This window comes from Pan troglodytes, chromosome 4 (genome assembly GCF_028858775.2).
Source record: "Pan troglodytes isolate AG18354 chromosome 4, NHGRI_mPanTro3-v2.0_pri, whole genome shotgun sequence".
NCBI classification, from domain to species: domain Eukaryota; kingdom Metazoa; phylum Chordata; class Mammalia; order Primates; family Hominidae; genus Pan; species Pan troglodytes.
In genome coordinates, this window is record NC_072402.2 from 1,555,374 (window position 1) to 1,561,046 (window position 5,673).

The window sequence follows — 5,673 nt, forward strand, 5'->3', positions numbered from 1 at the left end:
TTTTCTTGTTTTGATTCTAAGTGTCTCTTCCAAGTGCTTTTAATTTTACTAAAAATTACTCACATGATTACTTAACTTTAAGCCTGATTTATGGTGTGGGGACCTTATGGTGTAACTGCATCATCCAGAAGAAATTGGGAAGGTGCCAGTGGCCCAGGTGCAGATTCAGGAGGTAGATCACCAAGGCCAAGGCATATGCAGGTTCTGGTCACCGTGTCGTCTGCTGGGCCTTAACTCTAGATTCAGAACCCGGAGCCACTCCTGCCGTGGAAAGCAGAGCCTGGCTCTGGGGGTGGCAGGTTGAGGAGTGGGCCCAGTCCATGCATGTCAGTGCTGTTAAAGGATCTTTTCACCAGTGGGCACAACCCTAACAGCTCCCCCACCTCCACTCTCCAGGAGTCAGCTTGGGGTCCACAGTGGCTTGCGGCCCTTGTACTCACAAGTTCTTCAAGAAACAATTTGAGCTTTTTAAAACAGTTGGGGGTGGGGTATAGTGAATAAGGCAAAAGACTCATCTGAGAGTAAAGGCAGTGTATTAGGGTTCTCTAGAGGGACAGAACTAATGGAATAGATAGATACATATATAAAGGGGAGTTTATTAAGTATTAACTCACATGGTCACAAGGTCCCACAGTAGGCCATCGCAAGCTTGAGCAAGGAGAGCCACTCTGAGTCCCAAAACTGAAGAACTTGGAGTCCGATATTTGAGGGCAGGAAGCATCCAGCACAGGAGAAAGATGTAGGCTGGGAGGTTAGGCCTGTCTCGCCTTTTCACATTGTTCTCCCTGCTTATATTGTAGCCGCACTGGCAGCTGATTAGATGGTGCCCACCCAGATTAAGGGTGGGTCTGCCTTTACCAGCCCAGTGACTCAAATGTTAATCTCCTTTGACAACACCCTCACAGACACGCCCAGGATCAATACTTTGTATCCTTCAATCTGATTAAGTTGACACTCAGTATTAACCATCACAGGCAGATGCATGTCTAGAAGACAAAAGGTACAATATTCTTGCTGCCGAAGAAAAGAAAAAATTGCCAAACCTGAATTGCTGTGAAGGACATAGCTTGGAAGGCATGACAGAAGGTTCCCTGCAGTTATGGAGGATGAGTATGGGTGAGGTGCTGTGGACCCCAGCTCCAGTATCACTGGGCAAGTCTTGACAGGACACCAAGGTCATGGAGGTCAGCCTTGTGGAGCCCATGCTGCACTCAGATGAGATCTGTGGGTCCAAACAGCTCAGGCCATCTGAGTTTGTCCTGTTTGATTTGCTTGTTATATAAAATCAATCAATCAAAAAATAGATGAGTGATAAACGTGCCATTTCATTTACACCACTTCTGAAACCACACTTGAATTCTGGAGGCCGCTGGCTCGTGCGTCTCAGGCAGGCCCACTGGATGTAGTGGGACTCGGCAGTGGCAGGGACTTCTCACGGACTCATTGCAGGTGTCGAGTTCCTGAAAATAAGATACCTGTGGTAGAGAAACCAGGCTGTGTCCTTGAAGTCCCTTCAGGCTATTAACCAAGTGGGAATTCAGGGAATTTCACATATCAACAGTAGGATGATTGTTGTGTTTAACTGCATGACCTCTGCAAAATGGGGATAAGAGATCAACTGATAACAAAGTACTTGCCCAAGTTCAGAGACCTACCGCAGCACAACCTTACTAAGAAATAGAGGTTGAAAATGGCAATTTCAGTATAGAAATACGACTTTTAAACATATTAATTCTAGTAGTTTTTTGATAGCATTCTTAGGATTCTTTAGGCACTTGATTGTGCCAGCTGGGAATAAAGACAATTTGCTTATTTTTTTAATCTGTGCGCTTCCCCCCCGCCCCCCCCGCCCCCCATTTTCTTGCCTTGCTGCATAGGCCATGGCAAGTATGAGGTTGAATAAAAATGCCTTAGTGGATGTCTTGGCCTCTTCTGTCTGTAAGCTCTGGAGCAATGTGCCACTTTCATTCAAGTACCAGCTTTAGGTTTCACAGATTTTATCTATTATTTGTTTTCTATTTTATTAATTTGGTACTTAATTTTCTTTTCTTCCTTCTACGTATGTTAGATTTGTCCTTTTCCCAGCTTCTTAAAGTGGAAGCTGAGCCCCTTGGTTGAGAGCTTTGTTTCTCAGCATTGAAAACATTCTCTCTTTGCACATTGCATAGCTGCTTCCCACAGATGGATGGAAATGTGTGACTTTTCATTCATCCTGTTCAAAATATTTTCTAATTTCCCATGTAGTTTCTTCTTGGACCCATGGGTTATTTAGAAGAGAACTGTTTCGTTTCCAAATATTTGGGGATTTTCCAGATAGCTGTCTCTTACTGATTTTCTTTAAATTGGTTGTGGTCAGATAACATATGTGGTATTATTCTAAATCTTTTCAATGAATTGAGACTTATTTGGTGGCTCAGCACGTGGCGTGCTCTGGAAAGAATGCACCTCCTGCAGTCAGGCACAGTGGTTTCTATGTGCCAGTCAGGTCTCATGACCTGTCACTGATTTTCTTTCCCCTACTCTGTCAATAGCTGGGAACCTCCCAGCTGGGAGGTTCCGATAGTTGGAACCTCCACTGTTAGTGTGGACTTGACTGTCTCTTCTTTCAGCCCTGTGTGCCCCGACACTGTATTCTGGAGCTGCTGGGGCATAAACGTGTGGGACTATTGTCTTCATTGTAAATTGGTGCTTTATCAAGGGATTTCCTCTTTTATCCCTTGTTCTGATGTCTACTTCGATACTAGGTTAGCCATGCTGGCTTTTGATTAGCATTTACATGGTATCTCATTTTCCATCCTTTGACTTTTAACCTATCTGGGCTTCTATATTTTAAGTGAGTTTGTGGTAGACAGCATATAGTTGGGTCTCATATTTTTATCCAGTCTGACAGACTGCCTTTTATTTTTTCACCAGTTTTGCTATTCATTGTTCTTTGTTACCTTTTTCCTCTTTTCTTGCTTTCAGTATTAATTGAATATTTTAAAGTATTCCATTTTATCTCTACTATGGATTTACTTCCTATACATCTTGTATTATTTCGTGGTTGCTCTAAGACTATACTGTCTGATGTGGTAGCCACTAGCCACAGGTAGCTGCATAAATTAATTAAAATTAAATTTAAGTTCAATTTCTCTGTTATGCTAGCCACATTTGAAATGCTCACCTGTGGCTAACAACTACCAGTTGATATTGTCACACAGGTCATTGAAATGTTGTTCATTTATTTTTAGTCTTTTTTCTCTTTGCTTCCAGTGTGAATACTTTCTATTCCTGTCTTCAAGTTCACAATCTTTTTCTCCCTACAATGTCTAATCTGCTGCCTTGTAAGTCAGTGAGATTTTCATTTTGTGGAGTTTACTTTTCATTTCTAGAACTTGTTTGGTTTTTTGTTATATCTCCCTTTTTACTTAGATTCATGTTTTCCTTTATATCCTTGAGCATAAAACAAGCATTTCTCTAAACTCTGTAATGTTCTTGTATTCTAATCTCATCATCTTTATCATTTCTGGATTATTTCTACTGACTGATTTTTCTTTCCTTCAGTTTATATATCACAATTTGCTACTGCATGTATCTAGTAATTTTTTACTGGATGCCAGACATTGTGAACCTTATATTGTTGAGTGCTAGTTTTGTCTTTAAAGAGTGTTCAGCTTAGTTCTAGCAGGTAGTTTGGTTACTTGTGGATCCGTGTATGCCCTTTAGTCTTGTTTTCAAGCCTTGTTGGGAAGTCTCAAGTAGCTTCTCTGTCTGGGTGACTCCAGGGTGGAGCTGCTTCCATGAGCAAAGTTTTCTGTACACAGCCATACTTCGTTTGGACAACAGCAGCAGGGTCAAGGGGCTGATAGAAGCCACAGCTCACAAAGCCTAAACTGTCTGCAGTCTGGCTCTTTAAAGAAACATTTGCCAAAACCCAGGCTTGACCAATTCCCAGAAGTGGATGGGCTACCAGATAGGATGGGATGTCATGAACACTGAGAGAAACCCATCATGCACTGCTCACGCCGGTGTCTCAGGGAGACCCCAGCATCTCAGGGAGACCCCAGCACAGACAGGTTCCAGGTACCCTCTGTTGGTGCCGCTTTTCTCAGTATCAGCTTTTTGCCTGGGTGGGTGGCCTGGCTGTGAGCCATGGTGGGTCAAGGCAGTGAGGCCTCTGGTAGCTCCTGGGACCCTGGTCAGCCCAGGGGTCCTTTGTCCCAGTTCCTGTAACTTAGGTTCCCATAACCCCTCTCAGGCCAGGCCACAGAGGGCCTCTGAAGACATGGTTTCCTCTTCCAACGCCACCTCTGCCCAGCTCGCCTGCTCTTGGTGGCATTTCACCATGGGGTCAGGGGTCCTCTGCTCCTTGGTTGATGTCCCAAACCTCACTGGTGAGGCCCCATGCACTTTCGGGATGGTTGACACTCAGAGACTTCGTGTCCACATGCTGGCAGAGGGGGACTCCAAACCAACACTCCAGGACCAGGGCGAGGGTTTCTGTGTGATGCTCCAGAGGCTCTAGGACATCTCCCCTGGTCCAGGTCAGCTACTGGGCTTGTTCCTGTGCCGTCCTCACTGCAGAGGGTCAGAAGACTGGGCAGGTCTGGGGCATAGGGATTTGGCAGGCGGTGTGGAGGCGGGGGGGCAGTGCTGGTTCCAACAGACCTGAGGCTCCGAGGGTGATGCTTCTGCTGGGCAGCCGGGTTACTTTTGCCACGGAGAGAAGTGTGCAGGTGGCCCTCATAGTTGGTAAATACCTGTGACCACAGAGAGAGATACCTGGTAAACAATGCTCACAGTCACGGAAGGCTGTGGGCGACTGCTGGGCACCCGTTCCTCAGCGTGGCCTCAGAAGAGCTGCCATCTAGAGCCACGCCTGTGCCCTGTTCCCTCCTGGCCCCTCCGCCTCCCACTGCAGTCAAGGACCCATCTGCACCATTTGCCATGGCATGCACAGGGTGATCCATACCTTTCCTACTGTGCCCTGTGGTCACTGGTCAGGGATGAGGTCACGTCCTCAGACCTCAGGGACACAGCTGCTGAGGTCATGGTCCTTAAGGAAGGCCCTGCCAGAGTGGCCTGGGGATGTCCAGGCAGTTCCAGAAGGAGTCCAGAGTGGCTGTCCTTGAGAGGGAGGTGGGTGTGCCCTGAGGAGGGGCAGGAGAAGGGGGTGCTGGGGGGCTCTAAGGCAGGGCCAGCCCCCAGGTCCCCATGCATGGGCCTGAGGACCAGAACCAACTTGCACCCAGGCCCTCCCAGCCAATGCCCAGCCCCTGGCACTGCCGCCTGTGAGTGAGGACAGTGATGCCAGCCAGAGAACAAATGGGATGCACAGGGGGTCCCCGTGCCCCCCAAGGGAATGAAAGAGGGGTCTGAGGGCTCTCTCGCAGGAGATGAGGGGTGCCCCACACCACCCAGGTCCTAGAACCCAGGTGGAAGGAGGAGGCCTGGGGACTGAGGGGAGGAAGGAACAGACAGGGGCCTGCGGACAGACAGGTGGACCCCGACAGGGGCCTGCGGACAGACAGGTGGACCCCGACAGGGGCCTGCGGACAGACAGGTGGACCCCGACAGGCCCAGATAGAAGCGCGTTGTGGCGTTTCTGCCGCAGGACCCCTTTCCCTTGCCCGCTAGAGGGCGGCGCCGCCCCAGAGACGCACAGCCAGCGGCTCAGCCAAGGCCCCAGCACCA